General features: G+C 43.7%; 1 pseudogene across 1 annotated transcript; it reads left to right on the forward strand.

Annotated features, from left to right (window-relative positions):
* Positions 1 to 2,291: 2,291 nt before the first annotated feature.
* Positions 2,292 to 2,734, forward strand: LOC308243678 (ADP-ribosylation factor-like protein 2-binding protein; annotated as a pseudogene). The gene has a single exon. The product of its transcript is annotated as an ADP-ribosylation factor-like protein 2-binding protein (transcript).
* The last annotated feature ends 3,154 nt before the right edge of the window (positions 2,735 to 5,888 follow it).

A 5,888-nucleotide genomic window follows, 5' to 3' on the forward strand; every position in this document is an offset into this window, starting at 1 on the left:
GCCTGGCCCAGCATAGAGACCTGGCTGGCAGGGGAATGGCTGCAGCCTGGAAGCATGAAGCCAGGGCGAGGTATGTGGGCCTAGCACACAGGCCCTAACTGGGATGGGCTGTTAGGCCTGGTGGCCAGGCTTTCCCTTTGCCAATTGGTGCCCTGTGAGGCAGAATTAAGGTTGGGGCCTGCCTTCAGGCTGGATAGAAGGCCAACAAACAGGCCTGCACGCACACACAGGTGTATGTGGCAGTGTAGGTGATGGACACCATAGAGCAGCAATTTTCAACCTTTTTCAATTTATGGCACACATAAACTAATTACTAAACTTCTGTGGCACACCGAAAAAAACGTATTTTTTGCCAATTTTACAAAAATATTCTGACTGATTAATAATAATAATAATAATAATAATAATAATAATTACTTACCATGTTTGCTCCAAAGTGACTTAAAAACAAACAAACAATCAAGCCTGGCAGGTGTGCTCTCTGAAATCAAGAAAAACGTATTTTTTTAAAAAAGAAATCCTGGCCCTGGCAAGTTTGGCTCAGTGGATGGAGTGTCAGGCTGCAGACTAAAAGGTCCCAGGTTTGATTCCGGTCAAGGGCACATGCCTGGGTTTCGAGCTCAGTCCTCAGTGGGGGGTGTGCAGGAGGCAGCCAATGAATGATTTTCTTTTATCATCGTTTCTATCACTCTCTCCCTCTACCTTCCTTTCTGAAATCAATAATAAATAAATAAATAAACACATTAAAATAAATAACCCCTTACCATCTTGTCACTCCCTTCTACCAAAATTGGGCAACTACTAATCTACTCACTGTCTCTATGAACATTTCAGGCCAATGTAATCATACATGTGGTCTTTTGTGTCGCACTTTTTCCACTTTATTTATTTACTAGAGGCCTAGTGCACAAAATTCATGCACTGGGTGGGGGGTGTCCCTCAACCCAGCCTGCACCCTCTCCAATCTGGGACCCCTCGGGGGATGTTCGATTGCTGGTTTAGGCCCGATCCCTGCCGGCCTGCCTGATCACCCCCTAACCCAGGGGTGGGCAAACTTTTTGACTCGAGGGCCACAATGGGTTCTTAAACTGGACCCGAGGGCTGGAACAAAAGCATGGATGGAGTGTTTGTGTGAACTAATATAAATTCAAAGTAAAGGAGCGGAGGGGAGAGCAAGAGAACCCTCCGTTCTTTCGGCTCCGCAGGCTGGATAGAACAGCTGAACGGGCCGGATACGGCCCGCGGGCCGTAGTTTGCCCATGGCTGCCCTAACCACTCCCCTGCAGGCCTGGTCCCCCCCAACTGCCCTCCCTCCCCTGAAGGCCTAGTCTCCCCCAACTGTCCTCCCCTGCCGGCCATCTTGTGACTACATGGGGACAGCCATCTTGTGACGACATGGGGGAGGCCATCTTGTGTGAGGGCGTGATGGTCAATTTGCATATTACCTCTTTTTTATATAGGATATAAATTTATTGGGGTGACATTGGTCAACATGATCTCTCTCTCCCTCTCCCTTCCTCTCTGAAATAAAAAAAATATTTTTTTTAAAAATCAGGTGCCTATCATTGTATATAAAGATTTCTGATATGAAGACTTAACCAATCAGATGCAACTTCATTATATGACCTGTATATTTATGGTTCAAGACAGGGCAGTCACACTGAACAGCTATTGTTGTGTTGGCTGTTGTAATTTTGTTGTTAATCCTTATCCAATATCTTTTTTCCCCATTGATTTTTAGAGAAAGTGCAAGGGAGGGGGAGGGACAGTGAGAGAAACATCGATGTGAGATAGATACATTGATTGGTTGCCTTTCCCATGCACCCTGATTGGGGCTGGGGAACAAGCCTGCAACCAAAGTATGTGCCCTTGACCAGAGTAGAACTGCAACCCTTCCACAGGCTGACACTCCAACCATTGAGCCAAACCGGCTAGGGCTGTTGTCATTTTTAAAAAAATATATATTTTATTGATTTTTTTACAGAGAGGAAGGGAGAGGGATAGTTAGAAACATCCATGAGAGAGAAACATCAATCAGCTGCCTCCTGCACACCCCCCACTTGGGGATGTGCCCGCAACCAAGGTACATGCCCTTGACCAGAATTGAACCCCGGACCCTTGAGTCCGCAGGCCGACGCTCTATCCACTGAGCCAAAACAGCCAGGGCTGTTGTCATTTTTTTTATTTGACAATCAAAGGGAAAAGAAGTCAGTGTCCCTGACTAAACAGGTATTGCAGCACACCAGTTGAAAATCGCTGCCCTATAGGAAAAGAGCTTCTTCACACTGTCTTTCTCTTCCTCTGATGCAGAATTTTATGCTGTGGTTGGATATTTAGAGGACATTATCATGGATGAAGAGTTTCAGTTATTAGAGAAAATTTATAGATAAGTACTACCAGGAGTTTGAAGATAGAGAAGAGAATAAACTTACCTACACACCCATTTTTAACAAATATATTTCTTTGGTAGAAAAGTATATTGAAGAAGAGTGTGGGAACGGATTCCTGGGTTTAACATGGTGGCTTTCACAAAATGTCACAGTACCATAAAGTGGCTGGTGACGTGTCAACATGCGGCGGCTCATGCTTACAGATTTTTCTGGCATTTAGAGAAATGTTTCTGGACTACTGAGCAGAAAAAGGCTGGGGACTGGACTTAAGCAGCAGTTTGGTGGTGACTTCATTGTGTAAATTATCCTCTATGCCAGCTTTGCAGAACTATCTGTGGCGGTAGGTCCCACCTCCAGCAATGAGATTGTTCTGGACATCAGCAGCCCAGTGCATTGGAGAGGCTTCGGCCAATGGCAAAAGAATAGATCTTGGAAAGACTGGCTCTGTTCTGCAACTCTTCATTAACTATTGATGGGTCCAAAAAAGAAAATTACCTGACCCTCCTGGAACCCATTTCTCCAGAAAAACCTTGTGCTCAGTAACCCTGGTACTCCTCCCCAAGTAGATACCTCTTTCAGGGGCTTCTGAGTCGGGCTCCTTTGGAGCAGGTCCACATCCAGCATTCCACCTGGGGGGCCTTCCCCAGCATACATTTTGGTGTGTCAACACCCATCATCACCAGCCCTCTTTGTCCCAGCAGGCTTTGCATGAATATTTTTGAGCATTTACAACTTTTTCCATGCATCCAAGTTTCAGTCCTCCAGCCTCAATGGGGTTTTTACTGTTTGGGAGTATTTATCTAAGGTGTTACACAAACCAGTAACCTGTCTTGAGATTTCTGGAGCTCCTATTGTCACAGTCTTGGCTATAGGCACCAAGTGAAAGATGTCCATTACCTAAAAGTTCCATGTGAAAATTAATTCCTACTCTTACATTTGCAGTCCCTGTATCTCTATGTCTTCTGCTGATCCTGATGTAGCCCCACTGTTTTTAGAACTTTCTTTTAAGCATTTTTGTAAATATATATATATATATATATATATATATTTGTATAGATGAATACTCAGGCTAACCTAAGTGGATATAATAGTGGAACTTTCATGATTACCCACTTAAAGATCAAAGTACTATATGCTGTGTTTTTTGTTAGTGCTAGGAAAGCGAAAATGCTATGTTGGCGCTCCTATTTTACTGGGAACTAGTGAATGTGTGCTTATGCTGGAGTAGACAAAAGGCATCTTTTCCCCTTTATTTAAAGAAGCATGGGGAACCTTTTTTCTGCCAAGGGCCATTGGATATTTATAACATCATTCTCGGGCCTTACAAAATTCTCAACTTAAAAATTAGCCTACTATATTTGGTCAAACCTTTAATTAACTCACCCTAATGCTTGCCAGGGCCAGACCAAATGATTGTGAGGGCCTTACATGGCCCGAGGGCCAGGTGTTCCCTACCCCTGACTTATAGCATGTTAAGGGTTTTGTGCGGGTTTGCTTAAAACCCTTTCTGTATAAATCAGTTCATTAGGTTTTTGGTTGGGGTAGAGCCCTGCAACCCTTCTTCCTGTCAAAATTCTCCTACCAAGAGGGTGTTCTACTGGTCTAGCTCAGCAGGAATAGGAGAGAGCAAACAACTTTGCTACTGTGGACAAAAGGGGCCACATGCTAACCTGACAGGCTCAGGGAAGGCCTTCATAGCAGTCTTGCAAACTCAGAGACCTAAAGTAACCACAAAGGATGGTCTGAAATTAAACTTCAACTAAAAGCAGTTTTGGTGGGTAGTCACCTCCTAGGCAGGTATCTTCACTGACAAGGTCAACATTTACCTTAACTGAGCCTATCTGTCTTTTTGCATCTATACAAACATACCCTTTGAAATGTCTGGGTAACTTGTAACTTCCCATTTTCCAGACCCCTTGGGGCACAACCTGCTGTGCTAGGCGCCAGGACAGATACCACAAATTCCTTCATTATCTTGTTCATTGTTCCTGCACCCACCTAAGTATGTGCCCATCATTTTACTTTTTATCCAATCCCAGGGGTTTCCTCCGCTTTGCTTTCTCCCGCCTCTCTAGTCTATCACCAATGGATTTCATGTAACCCACCTTCGTCCCTTTACTTTGATTACAATGTATAAATACAAATGAAACCAATCTCCGGAGCATTATCTCAATTCATTGAGGTTCTGCTTCCCAGCATATATCAACAGCTTGGCTCAAATAAACTCACAAAATTCTTTACAGGTTTCAATGGTTTTTACATTTACTCTGCTCATCTGTCTGCTTTGATTTAGTAGATTGGCTTAGCACAGCAATTTGCCAAAAGAAGTTTTAAAACATGCAATACCTGACTAGTCAGGGGCACTGACCTCTTTTCCCTTAGATTGTCAAATTATACCTATTTTTTTGTCAGATCGGCAAAAAATATATTTTTTGGTGTGCTGCACAATTTTAGTAATTAGTTTATGTATGTCATGAGGTGACAAAGGTTGAAAATTGCTGGCTTAGCACAATGTTTGATAGAATATTACTGATCAGAAAACATGGATGTCACATCTCTAGAAAGAAAATACATAGTAATTTAATTTCCAATGTGTACCTTGGTTTTTGTTTAAGTAAAAATAAGAATCTGTATTGATTTTTCACTTGGCTATTCTGATTTTTTTTAAAAAATGTATTTTATTGATATTTTACAGAGAGGAAGGGAAAGGGATAGAGAGCTAGAAACATCGATGAGAGAGGAACATTGATCAGCTGCCTCCTGCACACCCCCCACTGGGGATGTGCCCACAACCAAGGTACATGCCCTTGACCGGAATCGAACCCGGGATCCTTCAGTCCACAGGCCGATGCTCTATCCACTGAGCCAAACCGGTTTCGGCGGCTGTTCTGATTTTTAAGAATGAACTGTAGGCTATGAGTTTTCTGTACTGATGTGGCACTTAATACTTTTGTACCGTGTATAAAATTTTTTTAAAAGATATGGTTACAAGCAGCTAAAATTGCTTTGGAGGTGAGAATGTGGAGACAGGTGACTACCCAGAGTAGTATGGTTTCTGAGGAACTGTCTCAAAAATGGAGGTAATGGTATGCAACAATATCTATTCCCTACATTGTGTCTTAGACCATGTTTAGTCCACAAGGTTAAAGAAATGAGGAATAGCTGGTGGAATAGATCCGGGTAACCAAATGGCCCAAAGAAAGAGCACAAAACCCATTGCCTATTTGGTATTCTCAGACTTGGCGGCTTCTGTAGACACCTTTTTTCCTCATTAAAAAATAACTGGCCCCAATTCTGACTGCACTGAACCCCAGTTCCAGGCGAGCCCCTGGGGACCCGTGCTCTTACGGGGGAATCTGGACTCTCGGGCGGAGACTTGGGAGCCGGGGAAGGCAGAGGTCTGCAGGCGCGCGCATGCCAGTGCGCACAAAGGCTGCGGAGGTTGCCACAGGCTTTCCCTAGTGGAAGGGAGTCAGAAGCTCCTGACTGCACTGAGCC

This window comes from Plecotus auritus (genome assembly GCF_963455305.1).
Source record: "Plecotus auritus genome assembly, chromosome: 3".
NCBI classification, from domain to species: Eukaryota; Metazoa; Chordata; class Mammalia; order Chiroptera; family Vespertilionidae; genus Plecotus; species Plecotus auritus.